Below are 18,140 nucleotides of genomic sequence, written 5' to 3'. Positions count from 1 at the left end.
AGACAATGCCTCTATTACAAAACATACTCAAGGACTTTATATAACCCGTTCTAGCCATGACAGACATTTCATCAAACACATTGAAAACATGCAACCTATAGGTCATGAATGCATATCTAAATGTATAGATATGAAACTTATCTGAGGTTTACCAAGAAGTACTAATGCGCTCTCACACTAGCTTCCATGATACCAATCAAGTCATGCATTCATTAACCAATCATTCATCAATTAAAATGCGATAAGAGCCATACTTAAATCTGTCATAAAACCATGCTTATAACTAGCATATAACCAGATAATCAACAATGATAGAACAACCATTAAAACCAAATAATAACAAGAACATTTACTCATAAATATAAGAGAAACTTAGCTCTTATTAACCATATGTAAAAGCCAACCAAGTCAAGGACTTCCACGTACCACCTGACCATAGATTGGGCTAAACCAAATATTTCTTTCAGGCAATCACTCCCGTGCCATATTCCAAGCATGAATGCGGGATATCATGGGATAAACCAATGCATAAAAATCCAAGGGAATCCAAAGGTTAAACTACCTCCACCCTCACACTATCGTGATCTCACCTAAACCAGTCTCAAGATCACAAAACCAAACCGAGCTTGGCTGCCTTAGAATTCCTTCACCATCCCTTGAGGAATTTTCCTATCTCCACCCAACTATTGAGGACTTCCCAAATTAAATTAACCATCTCCACCCCCAACCCTTAGGATTTTCGTGAGACCACCTCAACCAGATCCTAAATCTTCCAGAGATCCAAATATTAACCAGGAATGAATCCCATCAAACCATGGCTATCCGGAAATGGAAAGGAAAGGCTAAAACAACCGTCGAAACCTGGAAAACCCCATTCCAATGATAGCAACTAAACCAAATACACACATGCATATACCATGCATGTCAAAACTAGCTAGGAAAGCATACATGCAACCTGTTATCTACAAGTATTCCCACTAAAGGCACTTGATCCAACCTTTCCTTGCTTGATCTTTGCTTTCCTTGTCCTTCCTTTGCTTGCTTACTTTCGATCTCCTCTTGGTGCTCTTCTCCTCTATGGAACCAATTCCAAAACTCAACTAACAAAAGGCTGACGAAAAAGATGTGAACTGATCCTATTATGCCTTTTTATTATTGGTGCTTCTAATTTCTTCATTTTTCCTCTATTTTCCTTCAATTTCCTCCTCACATAAAACCTATGACCTTTCACGTTCCTTTGCTCCTATTTTCCTTTATTTTCATAAATAAAATACCAATAATGTGTTTTTTGCTTTTTCAATGGCTTTGTCAATTCCTTTTCCAGTTTCCCCTTAGCCATAATAACAACAAGTGATGCCCACTATGACACTTTTCCCAACATTCAACTTGGAATATGTGTCCGATGACCTTGGTCTTATTTTTCCTTTATTAACTTTATTACATGAAATTTTAACCTGGGGCTATCACAGACCCTTCTCCCTTATGGGAACATTGTCCTCGGTGTTCAATGACACCTACAACTAGAAAAACCATTGAAAAACCAAAACATACTACCCATGGAGATTTATAACCCAGCTTGTTGTAGTATTTACAATGAACAACCTGCTAAAAAGTAAAATCCATCATGACAAACATGAAAACATGAAAACCATACCACTTATTGGATTTTTATAACACAACTCATTGTGGTAATATCAACCATACATAAATATGTACATATACCAAAATTGCTTAGCCTCAACCAACAAACAATGAAGGATACATAACTCGCATTTGATTAGCCATCTCCCATAGCTTCATCGGGCCCAAAGTGATTCCACTACACCTTAACTTGCTCAATTTCTCTATTCCTGAGAATGAGTTGTTTCTGATGCAATATGCATTGAGATTGTGGCTGGAATTCTCCTTCTGGCTCCACCTGCAATACAGACCAATTAATCACATTATCAACATCCTTTATATCTATATATATATATATATATATATATTTTAAGCAATGAAGCATGGTAAACACCATGGACTTTCACTATAGGATGAAGTGCTATTTTGTAGGCCACTAGTCCAATCCTCTCAAGTATCTTGAAAGGCCCGAAATAGCGACGTGCCAACTTGGCACATGATCCAGTCCTCAAGGATCTCTTATTGGGGTTGATGCACAAGTACACATGCTCTCCAACCTAAAACTCCTTAAATTCCCTATGTTGGTTTCTATAACTCTTGTGTTTGTCCTATGTTACCTTTAGGTTCTGCTTGATAACCTACATTTCCTATTCCATTTCTCCCAACATTTCTAGTCCAATAAGTACCCTATTCACTGGATCACTCCAGCTGTTTGGAGTATTAGAACTCTAGCCATAGAGTTCCTTGAATAGAATCATCCTCAGTGACTCCTGATAACTATTGTTGTAAGCAAAATCAACCAGTGGAAGATACTCCTTCCACTTCCACTACTGATGCATCATATACATCCTCAACACATCCTCTAGGATCCTGTTGACCCTCTCTATCTATCCATTTGTATGTGGATAATACATTATGCTTAAGGCCAATTATGTACCCAACCCTACAAATAACTCCTTCGAAAACTTGGAAGTGAACTTAACATCTCTATCCTACACAATCTTCTTCAGAACACCATGCAACCTCATTATCTCCCTGATGAAGACATATGCTACATCAATAGCTGCATAAGTAGTTTTCATTCAAATGAAGTGAGCTACCTTGCTCAACCTATCAACCATAACCATCATAGAATCATGTTGTCTATATGTCCTCAACAAACCTGTAATGAAATCCATGGAAATGACCTCCCATTTTCACTCTAGAATCAGAATCGGTTGTAGCAATCCACCTAGATGCTTACACTTTTCTTTTACCTGTTGAAAATCTAAGCATCTAGCCACAAATTGTTCCACTTCCTTCTTTAAATTCGCCCAATAGTAGAATTTTTTCACTGCTGTCAATTTCTTCTGATATCTCAGGTGACCTTAATATGGATTGACATGAAACTCCCTAAAGATAAGCCTCTTGCACTCACTGTTGTTCGACACATAGATCGTGTCCCTAAATCTGATCAAAGCATCCACTGTGAGATGATAGTCCACATCTTGTTCACCTATACCCTGTTGCTGTAACCGGTGCCTAAGCTCCCTCTACCTGTCATCCTGTTGTCTCGCCTATAAGATCTGATCCTATAAATTTGTCCCATAAGAACTCATAGCTATTATATGATTCACCTGCACTTTTCTGCTAAGAGGATCTGCAACCCTGTTTCCCTTCCCTTTAATGTACCTAATGTCGAAGTGAAACTCACTGATCATGGCCAACCATCTAACTTTCATGGCATTTAGACTCAATTGATCAAATGAGTATCTCAATCCACTGTGATCACTCATAAATGAACTTCTTTCCAAGAAGATATTGTCTCCACATCTTCAATGCATGGATGCTTGTTTCCAACTCAAGAGCATGTGTCACATAGTTCTATTCATGCTCATTCAGTTTCTTTGATTCGTATCATATCACCTATCCCTCCTGCATAAGGACTCCACCAAGTCCTCTCTTGCAAGAATCTATTCACACAAAAAAATATTTATATGGATCTACAGTCTTTAACAATAGAGCATTTGTCAACAACTGCTTCAACTTCTCAAAACTTGCTACACATTCTTTTGTCCATTCAAATTTATTTCCTTTCCTCCATAAGGATGTAATAGGATATGTAATTCGTGAGAAGTTCCTAATGAATGTCCTATAATAAATCACTAATCCCATGAATGATCTGAACTCATCCACACTTATAGGAGTTTCCCATTCCACGATAACTTTTATCTTTTCCGGATCTACTAGTACGCCTTCCTTGGAAACCACATGCCCCAAGTCATGTACCTTTGTCTAAAAGAAACTGCATTTGCTAATCTTGGCATACAATTGATTCTCTCTTAGCAATCTCAATACTGCTTCTAAATGTTCAGCATGCTCTTCCTCATTCTTAGAATATATCAATATATCATCAATGAATATAATAACAAAATTGTCCAGATAAATATGCAACACACTACTCATCAAGCACATAAAAGTAGATGCAACATTAGTCAAACCAAAAGGAACTAAAATAAATTCATAATGCCCATACCTAGTCTAGAAAGCAGCCTTGTAGATGTCCTCTTCTTTAATGCATACCTAATGGTATTGTGATCTCAAATCAATCTTTGATAACACTACTTCTCCCTTCAACTGGTCAAACAAATCATCAATCCTTGGTAATGGATACTTGTTCTTGATGGTTACCTTAGTCAAATGCATGTAGTTAATACATAACCTTAGAGAATGATCCTTCTCCTTCACAAACAACACTGGTTCCCCCCAAGGAAATACACTTGGCCTAATGTACCCCTTGTCAAGAATTTCCTTCAACTGCAACTTTAATTCCACTAACTCTAGAGTACTCATCCTGTAAGGTGCCTTTGATTCTTGTGTTTCCCCTGGTACCAACTCAATAGAAAATTCCACTTCCCTGTGAGGAGGAAACTATGAAATCTTTGCTGGAAACACATCTTGAAACTGCTATAATACTGGGTACCTCTTGAATATTTCTACATCCTCAACATCCTTACCCTTGTCACTGGAAATATGGACTGCAAATAGCACACATCCCTTTCTATGACTGCACTTGGCTTGCATAACTGTAATCATCCTCACTGATGTAGGCTCTTCTTTCCCTACAATATTCTATTTTTCCCATTATCATCCAAGCACTCAATAGCCTTGTCATAGCAATCTACTTTGGTTCTGTGGAGGTACAACCAATCTATACCCAAAATCATACTATATGATACCAATCAAAGCACATTTAGATGGGTTGATGTAGGCATACCATCCAACTCAAATTCACAAGTTCTTACCTAGTGATGAACTCTCTTCTTAGTATCTATAGCCAACTGCAGCAACCGAGACTCTACATGAACTTATTTTCTCAAGCCACACTTATCCACTAGGTCAGGATTAACATAACTATAATTAGATCCAGGGTCAATCAAAATAGAAACAACTTGACAATAGAGCTTACCTTCCATCTCAATAATGGATTCTTGGTGATTTTCCTACTTATTGTCCACAACTGCATAAATATGAGGAATGTTATGGCCCACATCCCCAACCGTCTACGCAACCTTAGCACTATAGATATGAGGAATTCCACCCTAGTACAATGCAAAATCCTTCTTGCAATGATCTTTGCCACATATCTATTACTGCAATCGTCCTCTAGCATCACCTCTATTCTGTTGCTCTCCAAGTTGTGACCCATGTCCCTTTTCAACTACATTAAACTTCTTGTAAGGAACACCATTTATTTCTCACCAGCATCATGAGGTATTCTTCGCTTCAGTGGCCACTTCCCTTCAACTTTCTCATTCCCCTTCAATTCATGCTTAGGCTTAGTTTTACGCTTTCACTGCCCATAACAATGCTCCAGTTTCCTGATGGGTTCCTCCAATGACCATGGTCCATCAGACTCAATTCAGTCTCTATATGATACTGGAAACCCACTAATGAACCTTTGAATCAATCAAAATATAAACCAATCAAAATCCTTTAAATTTAAAAAGAGGTACATGTAATATTTTGGAGGGAAAAGAAAAAAACACAACTTTTTTTTGAATTGTATTTTGGGTTATCTCGTTATAGGTTTACTCAAAATTTAAAGTGTAGACAATCATTGGATGTGGAATTAAATTTTTATCCAACAAGTACCCATTATGTATATTTTTGAGAAGATCCACATTGATAAAAATTGCAGATACATTGAAAAACATGTTGAACATGTGTTTTTTAATGTATTTGCAATTTTTATCAATGTGTGTCTTCTCAAAAGTATGCATAATGAGTGCTCATTGGATGCAGAATTTAATTCCACATTCAACGAGTCTCTACACTTTAAATTTGAGTAAAATTAGAAGGAGATAATAAAAAAATACAATAAAAAGTAGTTTTCTTTTTTCCCCTCCAAATTCATAACTATTATTTTATTATTTTAACTTTTATTTTATTATTTTTTCCTTAGGAGGCCACTTTTAGGCTAAAATTTCCTCTAATGTGACTTCCCATTTCCACTCTTGAATGGGTAGTGGATGGAGTAGGCCGGCAAGGTGTTGGTGTTCAGATTTAACTTGTTGACATTCTAAACATTTTGCTAAATACTTTACAATATATTTTCTCATTCATGGCCATAAGTAATCATTTTTATTGCAGATAACAAATTTTGATAACTAAGGTGGGAAACATAAGGACTTATGTGAAATTCATCCAGAATCAGTTGTCTCACTAAAATCTAGTTGGGGACATATACTCTCCCCTTAAAATTTAGCAGATGCATTAAGTCGGAGGGTACATTGTGTGTATGAATTTCACTACCACCAAATAGGATTTAAATTCTTGGAACAGATTAAAGAGGCTGCCCAAAAAGATCTAGAATATAAGTTTTTGTGGTAGAAATCCCATTGGATTAACAACTCTAGAAAACAATTCCATCTTGCTTGATGAGCATTCAAGTTAGGCTGCTTAAAATAACTCATTAGACTATTATGGTCTATCATCAGTAAAAACCTTTTGCCCAATATATAGTGTCTTCATACTTTCATTCCATGGACTACAATAGTTTATTCCAATTCATAAGCAAAAGTTCTCTACTCATGTTCCTTTAGCTTCCTAGACTCATATGCTATCACTTTTCCATCATGCATTAGCACTCACCCTAACCCCTCTTGACAGGATTCTATGCAGAAAACAAATTCCTTGTTTGGGTCAGCAATTTTTAACATGGTGGGAGTGGTTAATAACTACTTCAACTGCTCAGAACTTCATTGGCAGTCAATTTTCCACTTGAAATCCCTTCCTTTCCTTTATAGATAAGTAATCGAGTAAGCAATTTGGGAAAACCCCTCAATAAAATGACTATAGTACCCTTCCAGACCCATGAAGGATCATATATTTGCTACATTTGATTATACCTTCAGTTGAAATGACATGTCCCAAGTACTAGATTTGGTCCTTATAAAAAGCGCACTTGCTAAAGTTAACATACAACTAATGTTCCCATAAAACTTGCAACATTATACCCATATGTTCTTTATATTCCTCTAGATTTCTAGAATAAACCAAGATATCATCTATGAATATCAAGACAAATTTATCTAGGAATGGGTGAAAAATAACATGTATTAAACTCATGAATGTTGCTAGCGCATTGGTCAATCCAAATGGAAAGACCACAAACTTGTAATGTCCATAACGAGTTCTAAATATTGTCTTACAAATGTCCTCCTCTTTTACTATAATTTGTTGGTAACCCGATCACAAATCGATCTTAGAGAAGACCGTAGCACCTTTGAAATGATCAAATAAACCGTCAATTCAAGGCAATGGGTACTTATTCTTGACAGTTAATTTTTTAAGTTGCTTATAATCAATGCAAAGTCTCAAAGTTACATCCTTTTTCCTTACAAATAGTACTGGATCTCCCCATGGTGACACACTTATGTGGATGTACCCTTTGTCAAGAAGTTCTTGTAACTACTTCTTGAGCTATGTTAGCTCAGGTATATTCATACATTATGGGGATTTTGACACTGGGACTGCTCGAGGGACAAACTGTATTTTAAAGTCAATGTCCCGCTTTGGGGGCAGTCCAAGTATGTTCTCAGGAAACACATCAGCAAAGTCTTGGATTATTGGTATGTTTCTATGGAAGTTGTCTTATACTTAGTATTAGAATACTCAACTTGAAAAACATATATTGCATAGAACTTCCTAACACATTTACCTAACTGAGAGGAAATAATGGAACATAATTTTATTGGCTTCTTGACCCCCTGGATTTCTTCCCTAGAGCCATCTTAAACAAGGTAGCTAATATACGTTTCTTTGCAATTCACTAACTACCAATTCCCTTCTAACTAGTCCATTCTAATCAAGATTTCATAATATCCTAGCGGCAATATATTCAAATTAACTTTAATTTGTCATCTTCTTATCTTAATTGAACAATCTGGTACCTTAACAATCACTTTTCTCTTGGCTTTGGTAGCTAATTGTACCATCTAGGGGTTTTAAATTTATAAATTTGTAAATGACATTTTTCCACTAGCTTATGGCTGACATAACTTAAACTTACTCCCAGACGTACTAAAATAGACATACTTTGGTTGAATAACTTACCTTCCAACTCTACCATTGTAGGCTGGTAATCCACTTGATGATCTTCCAAGGCAATATTTATTATGAGTATGCTCATCGCTACCTCACTGACCATAGAAGCTTCTTGAACATTAGCAATCTGCTCTAGTCTTGCATGATGGGGGGAATTTTTATAGTAATGAGGTTCCCAAAAACCCCAACACTGTAAAGGTGGTTTTTGCGATGGACCAGAATATAGCTTGCTTGATACCTCTGTTTGTTTGGGTTCATTTTTCCATTAAATTTTCTGTTGGTTTTTCCCAAATTGTCTATTCGGTTGAATTTTTTGTGCATTCTTTAAACTTGTAGCATTTATGTTTCTAGTGTTTTGAAAGTTTTTTCTACCATTTCTTATGTGACGAGCCTTTACCACTATGCCCCTTTTGTCTGATTTGCTGATACCAAATTTGAGACTTACAAATTGCCTCATCCATTGTCTTGGGGTTATCAAATTCTAAGCTTTCCTTCATATATATAGATAAACTACTAACAAAGAATTGAACTTTAGTTTTCTCCTTACAAATGTATAAGAAATATCTTAACAAGGATGTAAACTTGTTCACAAATTCGTCCATTATAAGATGTCCCAACTTTAAATCGTGAAACTCCTTTACTTTGTTGTCATAAAACCATTCTGTCAAATATTTATTTTTAAAATGCTTCATGATTTTCCTTGTACCAAATTTTCCAAGGTCATAGAGGTATGTCTATACGTTATTTGAGTGTTTTAATGAAATATAATTAATGAATAGGGTTCGGGGTTCCATACTCGTTCAAACCATATATATATATATATATATATATATATATATATATATATATATATATATATAGATATTCTCTATAGTACAGTTATTATTAATTGTTGGACACCTAATCCTCTATGGGTTGGTGTGGAATGTGAACAGCCACCGGAGTCCAAGAGACCTTGGAATATGGAATCCAACAGTGACTCAAATGTACTATAAATGTATATAATGTCAATAATATATGCAACTCAATGTTTATCATTCATATTCTGCCTCTGCCATGTATGCGTCTAACATGGTATCAAAGGGCAGGGGAATTTTCAAATTATGTTAGCTCTGCATCCTTTCCAGAATTTGTCTGCCATTTCTCTATTTATAGAAATATTCTAATGTTTCTTTGTTGCACCTGGGCACTCTAGCAGACCATTTCATTACTCTTTGTGATGTGTATACATTGAGCGTTAGTTGGAATCTTGAAAATTATGCATTGAGACTGTTAGTGTTGATCACTGAGTTAAATAATATGGGTTGTAAGTCTACGTTGTTTCTCTCCATTCATTGGAGCCAGACCTATTAAGTAGTTGGGAGAGAGACTCGCGTTTGTGGAGGAGGTGCTAAATAGAGGCACTTCTGAGTAGTCACATTTTCTATACCATTTGGATTTCCAGATGGTTATGATTTGAATATACTTGTCTAGTCTACTGTCGTTGATTTCACAGTCAACTCCCCTCATACGCACCAACAGTTTTAACCCATACCACACTGACATCCCTCCCACATCTAGTGATATGTTGTCTTCTACGTGTATTCTCCTTCGAATGGTACGCTTCCATAACGTTCTTCCTTCTGCATGTATACCCCTCGGCTCCTCTTTACCTCAGCACTCCTTCTAGAGGATAGTGTTCAATTGGGAGAGGAAGCTGTGTAGGTGAGAAGCGTTATCAGGTAGAGGGTAGAGAGCATCGAATAACACACTTTGAATACCCAACTTGCGTATGGTAAGGTGTTGCAATAAGTCTAATGGTTAATTTCTTTGCTTTAAAGGTCTTTTGACCCTCATCAAAACCTTGCATGCTGGGATTTTGAGGCATAGAAAACATGACGTACTCCAATGCTTCAGATTTTGGTTTTTATATTTGTAAATGGAATTTGTAGAGCTCTGTCACTGAGATTAAATTTCGACTATGTCAAGAACTATGCGGGTTTTGTTATATTATTGGGTATATGATGCAAAAATATTGTCTTCCCTGTTTCAGCAAAGTTTGAGCTACTTTTAGTTAATATTCTGGTTAAATTTTGTGCAATGTCGACATTCAACTAATTTCCATAATTTTCCACCAAGCTATCATGTATCATTAGTGACGACATTGGCATCGATGAAGGTTCTAGAACAATTGCATACATAAAGATTGTGTATTGATTTCAGCATCTTACTCCCTGACTGTGCGAATATGTTTCAACTTGCTTAACGCATAGCATAGAGTTAGACAGAGTTATTCAGTCTTCACTGCAGTTGAAATTTTCTTCCAAAGTATGACAAAGCAACATTGATAGATACGAAGGAAGAAACAGAGGAGGAAGATGGTTGAACATAGAGTGTCACTTAAACTATAGAGAAGTGTTATTTTATTGGAATTGGGATTTGGTGCACCTTCCCTTCGCTACCATCCATCGTCCTCTCAGCATGGAGCGACTCTAAAGAATTGATTGTTGATGTCACTGTTCATTGTCCATATGTAATCTCCAGCAGTCTCTGTTCACTATCCATGGTACATGCGGGTTGGTTGATGTTGACATATATATATATATATATATATATATATATATATATATATATATATATATATATATATATATATATATATATATATATATATATATTCAAAAGTTTTGGTTGATGTTGGTTATTAGATCTCCTTGTTGAGTGACACATATTCTTATGGGTTGGTGATCTATACTTTTGGAGCATTTATTTGTTTCTGTAAGATTTAATTTTGGGAGAAGCTTCCTTATGTTCATATTCCAATAGCCATTACAACAGTATTTTGCCCACACATAGCTAGATTTGATGAACTTTTAGAGTTATTAAACACTCTAATGTTATCTATTGCTCATAACACAGTCCAAGTCAATAAGGACACTCTCTCCGATATTTGAACCCTTTTACAAAATGCAAAAGAAAACATTGATTTTTTGCAACTTGAATCTCAACTGTAGCAAGAAGAATTACAACAGTGGAGTCATCATTCTGAACGTGTTTCTGTTCAAAACATTGAAACATACTCACATAAATAGCAAGTCAATGATGTTACAATTGATTTAGATCTAGTGCCCAATGAAGCAACAAAGTTACATGCAGTTGCAAAAGTTTAGTTTGCACTTCCCAAGTCAATCATCAGACCTTGGGAAAATCTTGTCCATAACAAGTACAAAACTGGTCTTGGATATGACAAGGATGTGTCCTTTCATATTCCAGATTACTCAAATCCCATCAAATTTTAGGGTGTTGTGTTTCTTCATGGTAGTTCACCTTTAGCTATTCCAGATTCTTCTCCTCTTCCACAACAACAACAAAAGAATGTTAAATGCCAACACTATGACCGAGTTGGCCATATTAAATATCACTGTTTTGATCTTCATCCATGTGAGAACTATCATAAACCACTCATTCTCCAAACAGATGCTTAAAAAAGAGCCTCCTGCAAGAACAAATATTCATCTTGGATGGATCACTTCTTGGCAATGGGCTTCAATAGTCAAGAAGATATTTCGCTCATACAAGAGGATTTGTTCTCGAATATTGAAAAGTCTTGCAGATGAGATCTCTTCATCTTCTCACCTTGTATCTGACACGAGGGGAAGTGATGGTCATCCACAATCTTCAAAGCCAAATGAAGCAACCTGCCATACCAGATTCAGAGTTGTATCCAAAGACAAAGATGCCCCTGAGCATGCCTTCAGTTGATGATCAACCTTAAACCATCATAGGTTGAGACCTCCCTTTTCAGGTTGAGGTTCTCCCTTTTTATGTGGGGTGAGACCTTCCTTTCAAGGTTGAAGGTTTCCCTCTTCAAAAAATGAGGAGCACTTCCTCTCGGAGAAGACCTTAGCTTCATGCTAGATTTGGAAGAGTTTCGGGAACTGCACTAAGCGTTCCAATGTTGGTGGTCATCCTTAAACCACCCCCCTTATACCAACATTTCATAGAGAACATTCAGCTTAGTGTTGACATTCATTTTTACACATTATGTATTACAAATATCTTCTTGGACTCATACATACCCCTTCAGATTACGGGGGGGAATGTTGGACACCTAATCCTCTATGGGTTGGCGTGGAATGTGAACAACCACCGAAGACCAAGAGACCTTGGAATATGGAATCCAACGGTCACTCCAATGTACTATAAATGTATATCATGTCAATAATATATGAAACTCAATGTTTATCATTCATTTTCTACCTCCACCATGTATTTGTTTACGATTAATTTTATACATTAATGTTGTATCTAGGGCTAATGTCTTTATCCCATTCCATGGTGAAACGATGTGGCGCCAGTTGCCCAACACTTCAAATAACTCAACGAACTTTCTCGAAGTACCATTAGCTTACACCTGGGAAGCGAGAGTGGTTTGTTGGGTGAGCTCTGTTGCAACCCTTGTAGGTTGGATACCCTTCTCTCATTTGATAATCAGTTATGTCTGAGAGTTTTTCCTTTTATTCTATCACCCCCTTCTCCCTAACGGAATCTTGACATTCAACGGTAAAATTTGCAGGGTTTATATCCAACGAATGGACATAGCTCCTACATTTTCCACTCAAGCTTGCCAGGGTTTATAGATAAATGGTAATACACTGGAGTTTGGAGTCTTAATATGTTAATTGAAACTTCGCACAATCTGATTCTAGGGTTCACCCTTCTTTTGTTCTCAGGGTAGCAACAAATGGTCAAGCGACATGTTTTCTTCAAGTAAGATGGAATGATTCCCTTCCTTTTAAATGTTCTATTATGATAGTCCTTGTTCAATGGCTTCTTACAGTAATGGTGTTGCATGTAGTTCCCTTGCACAGGTAATGTGTCCAACATGCTAGTAGACTCATGGTGTTTATTTTCTGGGCTCTGCACATGGGGTTTTCTTGGCATAGCATTCTAATGAAGGATTTCTCATACAAGTGCAACAATTTAACTTCTCTTCCTTATATAAAGTCTCTACTGGAGTTATAATGTATTTATTCTGAAACCCCAAATCTTGAAACGACGGTCGAGTTTTAGGCTAAGGAAAAAGAAAGACACATATTATTAGTTGTAGCGATGAACATCTCTCTTCTTAACACTGTGTTCTAGATTGTAACTTTGTTAGGCTCAAATGCGTGACAAGGATTTATATGTATTTTCTTCAGCATGTATAGTGATTGTAGTATTCTTTCTACTTAAGTTTTGTCTGATATGCATACTTATATGCCACATAAATGCAATTATTTTCCTTATGTCGGTCCCTTGTAAATGGACAAAACTGTGTGCCTCAGGGTTTATTGCCAGATTTAAAGCTTATTCTGGTTTACATCAGATTCTTTGCATGGTTTACAGTGTTTATGAAATTACTCATTGCTCTAGAAATTAGATGATGTATTATAAAATTCTTTCATGACTTTTGAATGTAAAGGGGTTTGCAATAATTTAATCTTTAATTAGTTTAGGTAGTTAGTATTGTTTTCCTGGTCTGGTTTTGGTTCAAGAGACTATCCTCAGGTGGTTGTCGCAGTCTAGCCTTTCCCATGGAATAACCTTATTGGGAACCCCTGACCAATGTTCTTTGTTTTTTGATACTACAGTTGTGGACTCTCTCCAAGTGTGATAGCCACTACTTAACTTTATTTACTACAAAATCTGTTACCCCACATTCATTTTGATAGTTATATGGTTTTTAGCTAGTGGTTCATCATTATATAGGTACTAACTCCTGTAGTATTTGATTTTCCCATTACATTCCTATTATTGTTCTTTGAAAGAAGTTCTATGTATATATTATCACAAGCAACAATATGATAGTTTCCACACTTGTACTTACTTGACTTTGTTCTCAGATAGGCATAGTCACGCCTTAACTCATAGAGTCACAATGTTTATGCACAATTCGTAACTTTTAATCATAAAATGCATTTACATCTGTATTATCTTTTTGTTTCACACAACATATTAATATTTTGATCATAAGCACATTTATATTCTTGTAGCCATATCGATTTGATTCTTATAAAGGGAAAACAATTCAATAATATAATTATACACAGAATTGTTGATACTTCAACTAGTATTCTAGTATGAATACTTATCTGCTAAATCAGGCAGACTAGGAATTCACATGGTAACCACACCACCAAACCTTGAGAAAGATAGCTACATCATTTTCTCTCCCTCGAGCATCTTTGTACCATAACAGTTCTTTATTAGTAACCCTATAGGGTTAGTTCTCAGGCAACAAAACCCCACTAGGTCCAACCTGGAACTTGCATTAGTCTTGAGGCTTCCATTGGCTCTTTTTCCAACTCAAGAATACCTCAGGGCAATGACCTACCTCATCCTCACAACATCGTGTGTTGGCTTCTAAATCCAATTCCTTTCTTCGTGATGCCTCCAACTTCCTCTCTCGGTTGCCTTCCTCGGCTCTCATATTTTGAGATCATCTTTTATCTCAAAGGATAGAAAGGTATGCGATTTGTAACTATCTGGTAAAAGAGTTTCCATTTAAAGTTCCTCTCTCGGTTGCCTTGGCTCTCATCTTTTGAGATCATGTTTTATCTCAAAGGATAGAAAGGTAGTTGATTTGTAACTGTCTGGTAAAAGAGTTTCTATTTAAATTTCCCCCAGTGAATTCTAAAATTTTCGATAGTTATTTATTTGACAACATTACACTTTAATTAATCAAAACACTACACTTTAATTAATCTAATTTCTTGTTAGGCTTCCACTATGCCAAGTCCATAGGCCAGGGCCATAAGTTCTTAAGTCTTAAGTAATAAAACTAAATGCAAGTAATTCACAATATTTACAATCATTGGAGGAGTGTTACATAGGAGTGTTACATGATCTAACTCCAAACGTAAATAAATTATATCTAACTTCCATTATACCATAATAACCTAAATAATAAAAAATAGTTTTCCTCTTGCTTGGCCCTCAACTAAACTATTTATTGTCAAAATGTGTCTTCTTGCTTCATGGTCAATTATACTATATATACATGCATTCCATGTTTATAACCAATTGTTTTGTGTTATCACTTTAGGGTCAAATAAATTATTATAATCTCATTAAATTAAGTTGTGATTTAATTATCTTAATGAAGGCTTTTGTAGCAGTACATTCTCTAGTATGAAACAAAATTACATGTCTTCTATATACCTCTATCTAGTATAGTGCTATATCATAAATACCAACAAAAACAATATATCCGAGCTATGTTATCAAAATGTACATCTCAAAATACTATCACAACATATATGCATCTAATAGCAAATCAACAAATACAAAAAAAAATAACTTTCAGAGATATTTAAAGATCTACCTTTTGAATCATCACATAAATCATTTAAATTATTTAAACTTTTCTACTGGCTAATATGGTTTATCCTCATATATATATATATATTTGAAAATTTAAAAATATTTTTATTAAATTGTAATTTTTAATTATATAAACTATATTTTTAGAATATATAAATAAATTTGAAATTTGAAATAATCAAAATACATATTACATCATTTAAATTTGCAATTTTCAAAAAACCTATAAAATTGCGAAAAAAATCCTTAAATATTAAAACAAACAACTAAATTAAAAATAAATAAATTATACTACACATACAATTATATTATACTTTATAAATAATATGATTCATATAAATTATATCTATCTTACACCCACTACAATAATTATATAATAATAAAATCAAAGAAATTGAAAAATTAAATGAGACTAAACCTACAACAATTATATTATTATTTATTAATAATGTAATTAATATAAATTATATTTATCTTCCACCCACTGCAAAATAATATAATTAGTAAAATATATCTCAAACACATTACTGCACCCACTATAATAATATAATTAATAAATTATATCTCAATCACATTACTGAGTAGAATACTTCACCGTGATGTATTGGTTATTGACGCGTGTCCATAAAATTTCGCTCAATTTTCAATTTTCAATATCCTGGTTATCACGGATTCTAGAAGATCTATAACAATAGTAACCGGGACAATCAAGATATTCAGAGTCCATAATAACCGTGATATGCAGAACTTGGGTCAAGTAATGTGGACATGGGTTTTAAATTACCATATGTGGACATGCTTCTTTAATTAAATTATTACAGCGACATGTCTGATTGAGATATATTGTACTTATCTAATTAAAAGATTCGATAGATGCTTTGTTCAAGTCATTCCTGGAACGACGGAAATTAAAAAGATTCTCGAGCGCAGGGGACGTTGAAGGATGGAATTTAAAAAGTTTATGAGAGGGTAGTGGCACGCGATAGGAAAGAAGTTGTTAGAGAAACTTTGGGTTCCGAAGACTTTTACCGAAACAATATAATTTACCACGCATAGGGACAAAATCTTAGCATTCAAACTACATCTCACTGGACACGTCACTGTATAGTGATACATAGATTATGATGGGAAATATTTGCCAAACCAATATAATTAAAAAGATGGTTATTGTCAAAGTAAAAACATTTTTTTTTAATAAGTTTTGTAATATAGGTTAATATAGGTTTTGTATGGTGTGTTATACATTTGAGTGTGTTTAATAGTTAAAAGCATGTGTTTTTTTTTTAAAAGTCATAAGTTCAAAATCAGGGGATAGACTATGTATACTTTCCTAAATTTAATAGTCAAATCACTACCACAAAATATATTTGTTTTCTAATTAAATTAATAAATAGACCCATTTTATCTATCACAAATGTGTTAACACTAAATAAACTACTGAAAACTCTCAAAATCACACAAAAAACAATTGTTTCACCTACACAAAGAAGAAAACTTAGTTAATGTTTTATATAGAACACCAATGGCTAATGGGTGTGGACATGTGTGAGTCTCAACTTTAAGATTCAATGTCTATGTGTTATGCTTAAGCGTGCACAATATAGAATCACATAGTGTGAGTAAAAACAAAGATATACTTTTTCTATAAGTCTAAAAATACACTATGAATAGTCTATGCTTATTTTTAAATCTCATCTCAAAATTTTAGTATTGGGATGTTAAATAGTGCAATACTTATGTTTGACTCTAAGTAATCAAAATGCCTAATTTCTTTTATCTATTTATATCAAAATCACTAATTTTAAGTCATTCATTAAATCGAAGTTTGAAAACTTAATAACTGTTGTACAAATTTTAAAATGATTACTGTTTTTTCCCCTTGGAAAAATCGTAATTTTCATTAATATTAAGGAAAATTACATGTTGTAGATGTTGTGTGCATATGTAGTTTTTATAGGCTGTAAGCCTGTCAAAAAATAAAAGCAGATATAAATATGTTCTCCACGCAGGGAGACAATTCCTTAGATATATACTGTTTAGTTCTAAAAATTTAAATTACTCTATGCAAAGAGTATTTCCTGTAACATGAAGTTGTATATGTATAAGCAAATTAAATATAAACAGAAAATACAGGTCGCATATCAGATGATATCAGGCTCCTGATGAGCCTGTGCAGCATGGTCCATGTAGGGGCAGTGGTAATACTGGTAGTGCTCCCCTTCTCTTTGTTCCTGTATCATCCAGATGTCGCGTGGCCGGATCGCTGCCTCTTTGGAAAGTTTGTCAGCGAGTGAGTTTCGTTCCCTGTAGATATGATGACATGCAAAACTGTCAAAAAATGATATATATCTATGTACCTCATCCAATATGTGTCGCAAAGTGTAAGCATGACATGTTGTTGTTTTGTTTATCCAATTGCAAACAATTTTTGAGTCACCAAATACTTGTAGATTCCTGTAGTTTTTTTCAATAGCAAATTGAATGAGATGTTTGGTTGTGATGAGTTCTGCATAGTTGTTTGTGCATCCTCCAAGTCCCATTTGAATGTGATAGTAATGGGAGTTAGTTAAGTATAGTACAACACCCCC

Source organism: Pinus tabuliformis, chromosome 8 (assembly GCF_031772625.1).
Source record: "Pinus tabuliformis cultivar Carrire ecotype Pingquan chromosome 8, CPIR1, whole genome shotgun sequence".
NCBI classification, from domain to species: domain Eukaryota; kingdom Viridiplantae; phylum Streptophyta; class Pinopsida; order Pinales; family Pinaceae; genus Pinus; species Pinus tabuliformis.
The sequence above is the reverse complement of the archived record's forward strand: the minus strand, read 5'-3'. Positions refer to the sequence as shown.